The 14,009-nt window shown below is 43.9% G+C and overlaps 1 protein-coding gene across 2 annotated transcripts in view; it reads left to right on the top strand.

The window, feature by feature from the left end:
• Positions 1-1,222: 1,222 nt before the first annotated feature.
• IL1RAP (interleukin 1 receptor accessory protein) overlaps positions 1,223-14,009 on the top strand; it is a 127,151-nt gene continuing 114,364 nt past the window's right edge. The window contains exon 1 of one of the 2 annotated variants that reach the window (XM_070509205.1): positions 1,223-1,819. The gene's annotated coding sequence lies outside the window, so the exon portion shown is untranslated. The remainder of the gene's footprint in view (positions 1,820-14,009) is intronic. The other variant, XM_070509206.1, reaches the window with a different exon arrangement.

Genomic DNA, 14,009 nt, shown 5'->3' with positions numbered 1-14,009 from the left:
ATTTTGCATTTCCCACTTGTAGGCTGGTGGCCTTGGGCATGATACAACTTCTCTATGTCTCATCTATAATTTGGAGATAATGATAGTACCTTATAGATTATTGTGAGAATTAAATGAGCAAATATATGCAAAGTGCCTGCTACAGCATAAGCACATATTATACAAGTGTTTGGTAAGTGTATTATATAAGAAAAAAACTCGATGCCCTGAATATGTTTAATGAATGAATAATGAATCAAAGAACAGTTCTATTTTTGCTTCATAAAGGTAACTTCTTCTTTTGAATTATTTCATTTTTGGTTCAGTAAAAATATTGTATCACGTACTATGCGCCTGGTAACCAGAGGTGGATAATTTCTCAGGATTAATTTTCATAAGGAGTATCAATAAACGAAGTAACACGAACATTTCTCCAGCTTTGATTATACTGTGATTTTGCCATCAGGAGTTAAGCTCCCCGAGGCAGGGGCGGCGTCTGAGTTTTGCGCTGCTGTCCACCTTCAGTAGGTGTGCAGAAATCGCCACCTGCCAGTTCCAACCGCTAGTTCACTGAAGCCCTTTAGTTCATTCACATCTTCCTTCTCCTTCTCCTTGCTTTCTCTGGATCTCTATTTCTTGAATAAATAAGACAATTAGATAACTCTAAGAGCGGAAGAAAAGTCAAGAAGATGGCTGTGGGCAAGGCATGTGTGAAAAGACGAGTCAATTTAGTACCTTAGTACCCTTGTTAGCGAATCTCAGAAACGGGGACAAGTGATGAAGGGACTTGCCGATCAGGAGGAAATCGTGACGAACTACCAATAGGGAAAAACAGAAGGTTCTTGAACAAAGGAGTTGACTTAATGAAAGTCATTGTAAAGCTTTTCAGGATAATTATACAGACTGTAATCTAGAGAGGGAGAAGGTAACCGGGGGGTCTTGCAGAAACCTGGAGAAATGGGAATGAATGAAAGGGAATAATTCTTTTGAGACTGTTTCCCTCTATAACTTCATTCATTCATTCACTCATTCAGTATACACATACTGCGTGCCTACTTTGTGCCAGGCACCAGTGGAAAATACACATTCAGTCCTGCCGTCATGACCAGTTGTTTCTTTCTACGACTGTCACTTACAGCGGAGCGAGAGCTCCGGACCTCCGCGATTGAGTTTCTTCCTGTCGCTCTCTGTGCTTCGCACAAGGTGGGCGCACAAATCCTGTAGCCTGAATTGATTCACGGCCTTGGGGCAGCACGATAGCTAAATATACAGAGCCAGGAAGAAAAGGCAGGGTGGCATTGATCTTGACTGTGAGACCAGAATCCTGCAATGGGCGCACGGCTGCATCTCTGTTGTGTAGTGCGGCGCGTAGCTTCCTAGAGCGCCGAGCAGCGTGCCAAGCTGCAGGACCGGCACTGTCCTTTTCTTGCGCGCTCAAGCCGGCCCGGGTGGCGGCAGGCGAAGGGGCCGAGCGCAGCCTCGCGTCGGCCGGCAGGCTGGCCCCGCGCGGCTCCTCCTCGCCGCGGGTGGAGCTGCCCTCGGTGCCGCCCCGCGGCCGCCGCTCCGGGAAGCCCAGAGCGCGGGCCGGAGGAGGGCGAGCCAAGGCGGCGGGTGGAGCCGTGGCCGCGCGGCGCGACCAATCGCGCCGCGCCGGGGGAGGAGCCCCAAGGGGGGAAAAAGAAAGTGCGGCGGAAAGTAAGAGGCTCATTGGGGGAAGGCTGGCCGGATCGGGGACCCCAGGGCTCCGCTTTGGCCAGACGCAAGGAAAGAAGCTGTGCTGGGCTACTCTGCACCCATCCCGCCGCTTTCACTGCGCCGGCTCTGCTGCTTACCAGGAAAGGTGAGTCTCGCGCTGCCATTAGGGCTCGGAGGAATCACAGATCCACAGAATCTCCGGGTCCAAGGATTCTTAGAGATCGTCTTGTTCAACCCTCTTATTTTCCACAAGGGCAAACTGAGGCACAGAGGAAGGCAGCGGCTGGGGTAGATCACACAGCTGATTAGTCCTGTGGCCAGGACTCGAACCCAACTGTCCGGAGCCCCATCTTTGCTTTGTAGGGATGGAAGTAACGCAGTACTGGGACGGCAGCGCGTCGCTGCTCCCAACTCCCCGCCCTTTAAGGGATCTACTGTGGTGTACCCCAGCCTTGGTTTCTCCAGAGCGCTGCCGTGAGCAGCGAGGATAGAAGAGGGCAGTGCGTCCCAGCATGCCCATTCCGTATCGTGTCGCTTGCAGCCTGGAGCTGTGGCAGCCTGGGTAAAGGCTGCTTGCAGCTTCGCTCCCTCCTCCCCTGACCTGCTTTCTCAGAAAGATGCCCCTGCCGAGGGTGTCCGTCAGGCTCCTGGTGGACTCAGTGGAGAGGTGAGGGACCCTGGGCCCTGGTGACCTCGTGTGGTACCACAGTCCTCTCACTAGCCAGGGAGGGAGCGGAACTGGTGGTCCTGGGGGGGATAGGATGTCCGTCGTTTAGGAATAGCTGACTAAACGGAGCCATAGCCCCTGTCACTTCTGAATACTGGGAGGGAAAAGGAAGCTGAGTTAAAGAGAAAAACCATCAACGTAAAAGCAAACTTCTGCCGTTTCCTTTAAGAGCCAGATCCCAGCCTGTCTTCCCTCCCTGGTTGTGAAATTGTGAAGCGTTTTGCTGCCCGGCTCCACAGATCCTCCGCCTGGCTACCGGCGGAGGAGGAGGAGGGTTTCCCTGGTTTCGACTACAGCTCTGCCGCGTGTTAGCTCTGTGAACTTGGGCAAGTTATTCGGTCTTACTGATACTCGTTTTTTTTTTTCCAGCTGCAAAATGGAGATTATAGCGGTCACAAGGAGCCCTTAGGGTTGTTCGGAGGTTGAAATGGGGTAACTCAAATGACATGGGGTAGCAGAGTGCCTCCGCTGGCACCTGGTCAGTTGGGGATTAATGGCAACTATTGTAAATAGTGTTATATAGGAACCCCGGAGACAGTGGGTTTCAGAAAGGTGATTTCATGTTACCTTACAGTGACTTTTTAAAAAAACACCTGGAATGTTGTGGTGTTTTCTTCTTTGGGATCTCAACAGCTCTTTTATGGTATTTTCTGAATAACGTCTACCTGTGACTTAATCATAGATGCTTGACTTGGAATATAAAATTAATGTTTCTCAGTCATGCCAATATCTACTAGTTTTTAGGCCGAGCCTCAGGTCTGTGAAGCTGTGATCTGAGGCATCCTTTATTAGCAAAGAGGGTCTTGAATTTGATGAGAGAGAGGAAGACAAGAGATGTTAGAAGTTCCATCTATGTTCCAGACTATTCGGAGCCTTTTATTTCTGCTGCCTCAGGTCAGACAAGCAACTTTATACTTTTCAGCTACTATAGGAAAACAACAACAAAATTCTCATGTATGCTTTTGGATTATGCAGTGATGCTGCTAAATTCAGTCCCTTCGGGATGCAAACTTACCTTATTTAAACACAAACAGCCACATGTGCCCGCACCGTGCTTCCTTTATTGGTATTTTAAAATGAAATAATGTCCCTCATATACCCCCAGCTTGCTCAGGACAATTGATTTTATTCTGATTGACTTCATGCAATTATTTATTCTTATCTCCTGGCTATACTGTAAGTCCCTGAATTGAATGTCCAGCATTTATAGTTGGCTGCCTGCATCACAGAGCATCACATTTGCATGTGGCATTGATGAGTACGTGGGAGGGGATGTGCTACATCCTGACAAAAGGGAAGAGTTTGGGGGTGCCCCCTTAGGTACCTCTGGCGCCAGGCATTTGCCAAGGATGGGATCACTTACTTTCATCAGCCTGTTCCGTGTGTATGCATTGTGATGAGCTGGCCAGGATACATCTGAACGCGTGCCTGAGAGACTGGGGACTTGTGGGGAAGAGGAAAATGTTCAAAATAAGGTCAGAACAAGGGGATGGAAGGGAGATTGAAAGCTGACTCCTTTTGATTCTGAGTCTTTAAAGAAAGGATACCCAGTTATACCTTTCTTCCTTATCCAGATTATTCCTTACCAAAACCATACATACATATACATAGAACTTTAAAATTTCCCAAGTGTATTCCATATATATATTATCTCTCTAGTTATTTACAATAGCCCTGAGAAAAGGACATGGCAGGCATATTAATGGTTGAAGGATAATATAATGATATGATAAAGTATCAAAAATCTGGTTTTGTGGTCAAATTCAAATTCCAGCTGTAATTCCTATGTAGCTGTGTAATACTAAGCAGTTTATCTCACCATTTAGGGCTTCTGTTGTAATCACTTCTAAAATGGCCAAAAAACCAGAAAAAGTGCTTACCCCAAGGATTTCTGTGAGGATTACATTCTGTGGAATAATGTGAAGTCCGTGTAGTGAGCAGGTGCTCATTAAATGATCTCTCTTCTTAGCTGGTCTCAATTTATTGAGAAGGAAACTGAATGAAACTCAGAGAAACGAGAGGTTGCCAAGGGTCACGTGGTTAGTTACGTTTCAGCCCTGGGAATACAGTTCACACTTTCTGACTTCTAGTTGAGGACTTTTCCTGTCGCCCCTCCACACCCCTCCAATGGGATCTTTAAGCGTTTACTCAGTTGTTTGGTTGACCTTCTTTGGCTGGTGATTGCAAGTATCCTTTCTGTCCCAAAGAGGATATTGCCTTGCTAAGGGAACAATCTTTAAACACGCTCTTAGTGGGGCTGACTCTCAGGAGAGGAAATTTCAAAGTGGTGATCTCTAGGGCAGCCTTCCTACTCTCATGTGTTGATGTAATGCACCTTCAATTCCCAGGAGGAAGGGTACCATGAAGACCTAGAGTTTAGAATTATGTCATGTTTTTCTTCCTGCTCTGAGTAGTTTCTTCCCTCTACCATTCTTGTGCAGGGTGATAAGAAGATTGAGGAACAAAAGCCGTGAGTGACCATAACATTTTTCACTTCTTTCGCCAATTCCACGAGTAAAGGATGGAATATAGAGAGCAGTGTGCAGAGGCAGCATTTGCAGAAAAGACCACTACTTGCTGGCGGTGCCGATCGCTGGTCTGGAGTTTCAGTCCTCCCTGTGGAAACTGATGGCTGCAGGCTTATGTAGGAAAATGAACAGGTCTGCTTCGCGCCCAGACATTGGGGCCATTTATCCATTGAGACTCCCCACAGGCCATCAGGTTTCCCTGCTTTGCAGCAAGCAGACAGGCTTGCAAATGCAGTTCTGGCAGAAACGTTTTGCTCCTTGCTTTTGGCATTTGGAAGCATATGTTTGCTTTTGCCAAAAGGTAGGTAGGTAGTGTCATCTTACCTGGCACACTTAGAAAAGCAGAAGGTCCCTGGAGGAAATCAGAGGAGGAGGCAAGCAGAAAAAACAAAGGTTATCTCCAACATACACATAGTTTCATTTGTTGCTCAACTTTGTCAGGCTTTTGCTGGTGACACAGATGTAGGATCTGGTGAGTCACTGTCACCTTGCCAGTGAAATATTAAAGAGAGCCACCTACTGTGCTCTTTGCCCATTTTGGAAATTGTTCTGTGGGAGAATAAAAACCCCGAAGAATAGGAAGGTTACCGAACACTTGGTGTCTGATATTAATTCAGGTTAGCTACTCATTTGTTCAGGTTTTTTTTTTTTTTCGTTTTTTGAAAGTGAAAATGCACAGTTTACACTGATGGGGTGGTTAGGAGGCCTCCCTCTAGCCTGACTTCATTCTGGCTATCTCTGGCAGCTGTGGCAGTGTGGTGTTTTTAGAGTCTGGCGGGTGCCTGAGCCAAGTTATTGTACCGAGATGAGCCTCAGTCTCGTCAGCTGCTCAGGGGAGCAGGAACGCTGATGCCTGCCTAGAAGCTTGAGTCCCTGTCTCAGCCCCTTATTCACAGGAAGCATTTAATTAACATAAATTCTTTCTTCTGCTATCAATTCTTTCAATTTATTAGTCTGTTCCATTGTGAAAATCAAAATTTAATAGCTACCCTTTACTGAACTCCATCAAGGTTTTTACTAAGTGTTTTTACATATATCATCTCATTCAATCCTTGCAATAATCCTATGTGTTTTTTGAGGCAGCTGAGGCTCAGACAGGTGAAGTAGCAGGACCTGTGTCACATTGCCCAAAGCAAATAGTGATGCTGAGACTCATCCATGCATTTCACTTTAGTGCCAGGGAAGATTTGAAACTAGGGGTGGCTCTGGACCAGAACTGAGGACTCAAACTAGGACCAGTGACCCACCCATCCCCATCCTGCCCTTCTCATCCTGGTCTTACCGTGCCTGTGACTGAGAAGTCTCTTTACCTTTGGGCCTAAAATGTGAAGAAGCTGGACTAGATGATCTCTAGAAGATTCTTCTGCTATGATACAGTGTGATTTTTCGTCTCAAATTTCTTTATATTTTGAAATTCTATCACCATATCTCTTTGTAAAAGTCAAGGTTAAAATGGGAAAAGGGAATAAAGAGAAAATACTCTTATTGTTTTGTGCCAAGAGATCTATTTTCTGCTCAAACATAGGAGGGCAAGGGAAATCAGCATTCACTGGTGCATGTACTTCTGTCATTTCATTTAAGCATAAAAATAACTCTCAGATATATATTATTCTCTGCCTTTTACAGATGAGAGAACTGAGGCTCTGAGACACTTACAGACTTGTCCAAGGTTATCCCCTCAGTAAGCATTAGAACCAGCGTGTACCTGAGCACAAAGCCTCTTAGTGTACGATATCACGTTTACTAGATGCCACACCGTAAAATCTGAGGCCTGTATAACCAGACGCATAAATGTCCCCTCACACCACATCATCTCAGCTGCTATCTCCTTTTCTCTTTTCCTTCCCAAACATACTGCTCAAATCCTTTCTTGATTTTTCCCATCCATGGGACCCCTTTAAATGTCTATAACATCTTCTTTCTATCTCTATTGGGATTTTTTTTTTTTTACTGTAGGCCAGTAATTTGTTCCTTTGTGTTCTTGTCCGAGGCCCTGATTAGCACCTAAGCAGCTGAGAGCACCGTTTACCCAGCCCCGTTCCTAGTGCAGTGGCTTGTATGTCAAGGGTGCCGAGGTCAGTGGATGATGGATTGTACTATGTCCGGTAGGCCCAGCATTGGCTTTCCAGTTTTCTCCTACTTTATCATATCATTAATTATCTCCAAGTCTGTCTCTACAGACTAATAAGGTAACTTTAATTTCCTTTAATTTTGCGGTCACAAAATCAGACAGATGATAAGGAGTCACGGACTCTAAAAGGTTTGGACATCACTGGCCCATTGATGGCAAAAGACATTTTTGTCCTAATGATAAAGGGCATTTTGCGGCAAACACAGTGAGGGATGACACTGAAGTACATGCTTGCATATGTTGACAGCAAGGCCAGTGTCAGGTGTTATAAATAAATTACCTGAAAGAAAGAAGGACGTTTCCAGGGAAGTGGGCAGCTGCAATGAGCTTCGATCTCAAGCTTTCTGAAAGCAGTGAAGAATTCTCATCAGTCCAACTATTATTTGACATAAGTGGACATAAGGACAGGTGACCTTTTATGTCTAGTTTATATCCAGGAGATGCCTGTGGTTTCTACCTGGCTGGCACATGAGTCTTTATGATTATACTGGCTTCCTCCTTTCCCAATCAATGCTAAAGGCAACAGAAAAGCGAACCAGTCATTTTATAAACTCTGATCTCTGACAGTGTTCTTTTCATAGATAGCACAGTTCCTTCAACCAGTTATGGTTAGATGCTGTGGGGACCTAAAATTGTAGCTGTGTAACCTTGTGGGCTTCAGCATCAGACCAATTTTCCTGGATTTGACTTTGCACAAGTTATTTGGTCCATCTATGCTTTATTGTCATCATCTATAAAAAGGGGGTAAGAAAACCCATTTCATTTGGCTTTTGGTAGGTGTCAGTCATATGCCATAACATTCGTTAGGAGCCTGGTGCCTGGAGATTTTAACCTTGATTTTGATTAACAACTGCGATGATATTCACTCGCATGCCCAAATAGATATTGGATTAGAAAGTAGATGACTTAGGTTCAAATAATAACAATTTTTGTTTCTATAGAACTTTAAGCCCTCAAAATGCTTGTTATTATGTACATACATATATACATATAGTTTTTTCTTTTCCTTTTTTTTAACAATACTCTGAGGTAATCAAGACAAATGTTGCCAACAACATTTTACATCCTGAGTCTGAGAGGCTAAATATTTGCTAAGGCCACACAGCCAGCAAATAATGGAGCTGGGACTTGGACCCTAGCTTTCTGACCCCAAGGTTAGGTTTTTTTCCTTTCAGCGATTCAGTCCAGTGGCCGGTACTGGTTAATTGTGTTTCTTTTTCTAAAAGTCCTTTTTGTTACTTCTAAAATGAGGAGTTTGGACAAGGTACTCTCCTGGGCCCTGTGTTCTATGAATCTGTGCCTGTAGAGTGATGACTTAGGAGGTACCATGAGAAGCTAAGAGTAGAACTGACTCTTCTCTCCACAGAGGCATCTGCATGTCATGGAATGTGGAATATCGAAAGTCCCAGATACCCAGCAGCCTCCTTGGCCTCAGTGAGAGTCACAACTGAGTACTGCACGAGGAGTCAGATCCCAAAAGACACCTCTTATGTCTTTAAGGCTGTGATTCTGCCACACTCCATGACTTGCAAACTTTTCCTCTTAGGATCCGGGTTAGGGGATGGGCAGAGAAAAATAGACGGCTGGGTTAGGCATACTGACGTTTATTGTTTGGGAAATGAAAAGAGAGCCTTTTTATGTAAAGCAAGCTCTGTATCACTATCAATCACCGTAATCTTCTACAAAGAAATAATAGGATAAAATATTTGGCTTTCATTTGGATTTTAGCATTATGAGTGCATATTTTCTGCTTTCTTCTTTTGAGCTAATTTAGCCTCCGTGGAAGAAGCTTGGCTCTCATTGAAATAAATATAGGAGTTCTTTCAACTTAGAGAAATGATGGACACCTGAGAGTGGTGATACTCACTAAATAGCACTTTTCCGGAAGATCAGACTTTGGTTTTCCAGTTACAGAGTGAGACAATGGCGGGGGGGTGGGGGTTGAATGGATAGAGTAGAGGAGTGAGAAGTTGGCTGGCTTTGGAGTCAGAGTTGGATTTGAATCCTACATACTGCTTGCTTTGCCTTTGTGGACTTAGTTTCCTCATCTGTGAAATGGTAATAAGCATGCTCTATCTCCTAGACAGATATACGTCTACATCTAAATCTGCTTCTGTACCTATATATTTATATATATTAGAGAGGTTAAAGTAAGATAAAATGTATTAAACAGGGGCTGGCCCCGTGGCCGAGTGGTTAAGTTCGCGCGCTCCGCTGCAGGCGGCCCAGTGTTTCGTTAGTTCGAATCCTGCGCGCGGACATGGCACTGCTCATCAAACCACGCTGAGGCAGCGTCCCACATGCCACAACTAGAAGAACCCACAACGAAGAATACACAACTATGTACCGGGGGGCTTTGGGGAGAAAAAAAGGAAAAAAAAAAAAATCTTTAAAAAAAAAAAAAAAATGTATTAAACACCTAGCACTTAATGCCTGGCACCTAAAAGGCCCTCAGTAAATATTCATTCCTCCCTCTTCATTCAGCACTGCTGTTTACCCCACAGACTCAGCCATTTGATGATGAAACTCGCCTGGAGAGGGAGACTATCGAGTAGATCCCTCGGCTAGTCTAAGGAAATCTTTCCCAGTTTGGCAAATGATGGGGATGGTGGGGATAGGAAGTGAATGTGATATTTACCTTAAGTGTCTGGAAAGCTTTCATGTGGAGGAGGAATTAGACAGTGAGAAATTGTGGTGCATGGACCATCCACATCCGAATCATGTGGATGGCTTGTTAGAGAAACACATATCGAGGGCTTCTGCACTCGAGTCTGAGAATCACGGGATTAGAATTTTCTATACCGAGAGGCAGTATATGGTAGGGATCTGGAGTCTTTTGACATAGGTTCAAATTCTGGCTCCATTTGTGTATTCCTGGGCAAATTATTTAACTTCTCTGTGTAAAATGAGATAAACATGATAAACAACTCATAGGGTTGTTGTGAGAACTAAAGTTAATCCATATGAAGTGCCCAGAACAGTGACTGGCACAAGTACCCACACATTAGTTCACTCAGTGTGTCAGCCCGTGTTTAAAATGCCTTGCAAGGCCTCCTATGATTTGCATTCTGCTTCCTCTCTCACCCAATCTCTCGGATAACTACATGGCGAACTCCTTCATCTCCTTGAAACCTTTGCTCAATCTCTTCTCAGTGAAGCTCTTTTGATTGCTTTATATAAAATGGCGTCTCTTCCTGCTTCCCATCTCCACCTGTGCCATTCCTAATCTCATGTATCCCGCTCTACATTTTCTTTTTTCTTTTTAGCAGGTATCACCTTAGCAGCTTTCACATACTATTTAATTTATTTAGCCTGTCTATTGTTATTGTTTAGTTCACCCCCCCACCCCCCCCCCCCCCCCCCCCCCCCGCTAGAATGTAACATCCACAAGGACGGGAACCTTTGTTTTGCTCGCTGCTGTATGGCGGGTGCTAGTATAGTATCTAGCAAATAGCAGCTGCCTAATTGTGAGTAAATGATGAATAAATAAATAGATGTGTAGATAGATGTTAGTATTATTTGTCCTCAAGGAGTGGAAAGAAATAAATAGAACTGGACAAGGAAACAAATTATATATATAATATTGAATAAAAAATTTGTTTTAGATACATGCACACACATACACACACACAGACATTTGTTGTTAGTACCACTGAATTGATTCCAACTCCTAACGACCCAGTTTACAGCAGAGCAGAACCCTGCCTGGTCTTTCTGTGCCATCCTCTCACCTTCTGGTGCTGTATCAGACAATGCTCTGCTGCCATTCATAAGGTTTCATGGCCCGTTTTTTCAGAAGTGGGTGGCCAGGACCTTTTTCTTAGTCTGTCTTAGTCTGGAAGCTCCACTGAAACCTGTCCACCATGAGTGACACTGCTGGTATTTGAAATACTGGTGACATAGCTTTTAGTATCACAGCAACATGCAGCTGCCACAGTGGGACAACAGACAGACAGACAGGTGCTGTGGTTCCCTGACCGGGAAGGGAGCCCAGGCTGTGGTGGTGAGAGAGTCGTACCTTAACCACTAGACCACCAGGACTGACTTATATAAATACACACATACACACACCTATATATACACTCATACACAAACATATATATGTGTGTATATATATTTAGAATATTGAAATAAACATTTGTATGTATGTGTACATATGTGTGTATATGTATGTGTGTGTATATATATCTAGAAGTTGTCCAGAATGCCTTGGGAAGCAGAGGTGTTGAGGTAATTCCTTGCTGTTAGTATTGCTGTAAGGATAGTTTGGGAGAGAGACCAAAAAAATTTGAGTAAGCAGACAAGTAAACAGAAGAAATGCAAGTGATTTCAGGATAAGAAATGAGAGGCTGAGATTAAAACAATGACAATAACAACAACGTTGGAGGGATGTGGAGGAGGTACAATTTTAAATGGGTAGTCAGGGATGGCACTTCTGAGAAGGTGACATTTGAGCTAAAAAAAGAAAAACTCACTGAGAAGGAGCCAGGGGAGCTCTGAGGTCATGGTTGGTGGCAGGGGCCGGTGAGCGGGAGAGAGGGCTGGCAGTCAGGCTTTAAGGTAAGCTGGGGTTAGATCAGACTGGCCTTGAAGGCCATGGTGAGGAGTTTGCCTTTTATACAAAATGCAGCGGGAAGTCACTGAAAGGATTGAAGTAGGATGGTGACCAGGTTTGACATATTTGGAGCCTCGAACGGAGAGTGAAGGAAATAGAAGAACTTATTTATAAAATGAGGAGATAAACTGTTCTGATCTCATATAGGGCTCCTAAGAAGAGACGAGAAAGACAATTCAGTTTCATTGATGTGTCATTCATACCCTTTCTTTCTCATTAGAATGTCTCAAAACCAAAACAAAACAGATAAAATAAGCAAAAACGAGATTCCTTTGCTTTTTCTGGATGGTATCATTCTTATTTCCAAATGCACTAAGTAATGGATGGAAATGTATGCACTGTTGCTCAATTCAATTCAGCTGGAAATTTTACAGTTCTTGTGTAGGTGTTTTATGTAATCAGTCCCCCAAAACATTGGACCTAGAACTGTTTCCTTATAAGATTTTAGATACCAGTTTCTGAAATCCGCTGTGCTGAAAGTGAGCATGTGAAAGGCAAATTCAATTCCATATAAGATCAATTTCCTCTTTCTGGCTCTGTAAGTCTAAATGGTGCCTAACTCTTCAAGAAGTAGAACTCCTCCGTCAAGTCTTTACTGACACACGCATATTTAGTTTCAAACACGCCTCTTAATAAGAGCTAAACATAACATGTGCCAGGCATCTTTCAAGTGCTTTACGAATATTAGCTTCTTGAAACTTCAGAATAACTTTATGGGCAGGTACTATTATAATCACGATTTTACAGTATAGAAAACTGAGGCCCAACGTCACAGAGTGAGTGCCAGCGGTAGAGTCAGTATTTGGACTTGGGCAAGCTTAACTGGCTTATCTATACCATTCTGCCCTTTGATTGTAAGCAGTGACCCTGAATATTTTATTCTTCTCTATTTGTCCCACTTCTTGGTGCCTCATATGATGGAATAGTTCAATAAATGTATTGAATCAGTGAATGAATGGGTGACCTCTTCTTCCAAGTCATATCACTTCATTAGCATACAGTGGTAAAAAAGATGGTTTTACACTGAGACAACCTGGGCGGGGTGATGCTGCTTACTACCTCTGGGATGTGGTAAAATTACTTAATATCTCTAAACCTGTTTCCTCCTCTGTGTTCACCTGGGTAGAACTGTGGTTAGGATTAGGTATGTATAGAAAGTGCCTAGCATAGCGCCTGCAACAGAATTAGTGCTCAGTCCATTCGAGCTGTTCTATTATTTTTTGAACTAAAATAACCTCCCCAAACATGTTTACACTTACTCAGGCAGTTTTTCAGTTGTGCCTTTTTTATTAACAACCCTTGAAAAATCAAAGCCAAAGATCCAGTGATATAATCAGTGATGTTAATGCTGTTCCAGAACCCATTCTGGCACATTGCCCTCAGCAGTGCCCTCCTGTAGATAGAAGGGCCAGTCCTGGGGACTGACTTGGGAGCAAAGGTGCTGTGGACTGCCCTGTCTCTCTCCTACAAGCGTCTGACATCCATGCAGGCAGCTCTTCTCACCCGGCACATCCTTCTCCCCAGCCAGGCTTGGCTAACTGGAAAGTGATTTTGTATTCTAGTGATGGCCTCCGAGCCCTCTGGGTGACAAGGGAAAAACAGCAGAAGACTCCAATTTTGCCCCAGATAACACTTAATGAGGCTAATTTACAGAGCTTGCCGGAAGTTTAGGACCTCTTGCTAATCATCATCACTAATATTGATCCAGCGCTTCTTGTGTGCCAGGAGCTGTGCTGACTGCTTTATTTTCATTATCTCATTCAATCTTTATTGCAACCCTGCGTGAATTTTAAATTTTAGTTGTAAGCCAGGGGGCAAAAATAAAAAGTACCAGAGTTGCCTCTCTGTGTGTATTCGGGGGCTAGGATGATAAAATCCAAAAGTTCTTACGCGTGTTTTCCCACATTTTTCTTCCAAAGCAAGTTGTCCAGGGTTGCAGCACCTTTGGAGTCTCCAGGGACCCTCCCTGCAGTGAAGAGGTGTTTGGCAGAGAAGTGAGGCAAAGGTTGTGTGGGGAAGGCAAGAGGCTTCATTCTAGTTGACAGTTTGTTTTGCCCTGGAAGAAGCTGGTAGCCATGAACTGGACTCCTATTTTGTTGGTTGCATTTGTTTGCTTCTTTATAAGAAACCAATTTGGTGCTGATTTACAATGACCTTTTTTCCTTTTCTTTCTTTTTTGCTTTATAGGCTATTTAAAAGGTGTAACTTTTATCCCCCCACATCCGCTAAATTTGATGATTTCCTTTGAGGAAAGGTCTACACAACACATGCGTGCACACACACACACATATGCACATGAGAACAGTGCCTGAGTTATAGCTGACACCCACTATT

Source organism: Equus asinus, chromosome 5 (genome assembly GCF_041296235.1).
Source record: "Equus asinus isolate D_3611 breed Donkey chromosome 5, EquAss-T2T_v2, whole genome shotgun sequence".
NCBI classification, from domain to species: Eukaryota; Metazoa; Chordata; class Mammalia; order Perissodactyla; family Equidae; genus Equus; species Equus asinus.
The sequence above is the reverse complement of the archived record's forward strand: the minus strand, read 5'-3'. Positions and strand labels throughout refer to the sequence as shown.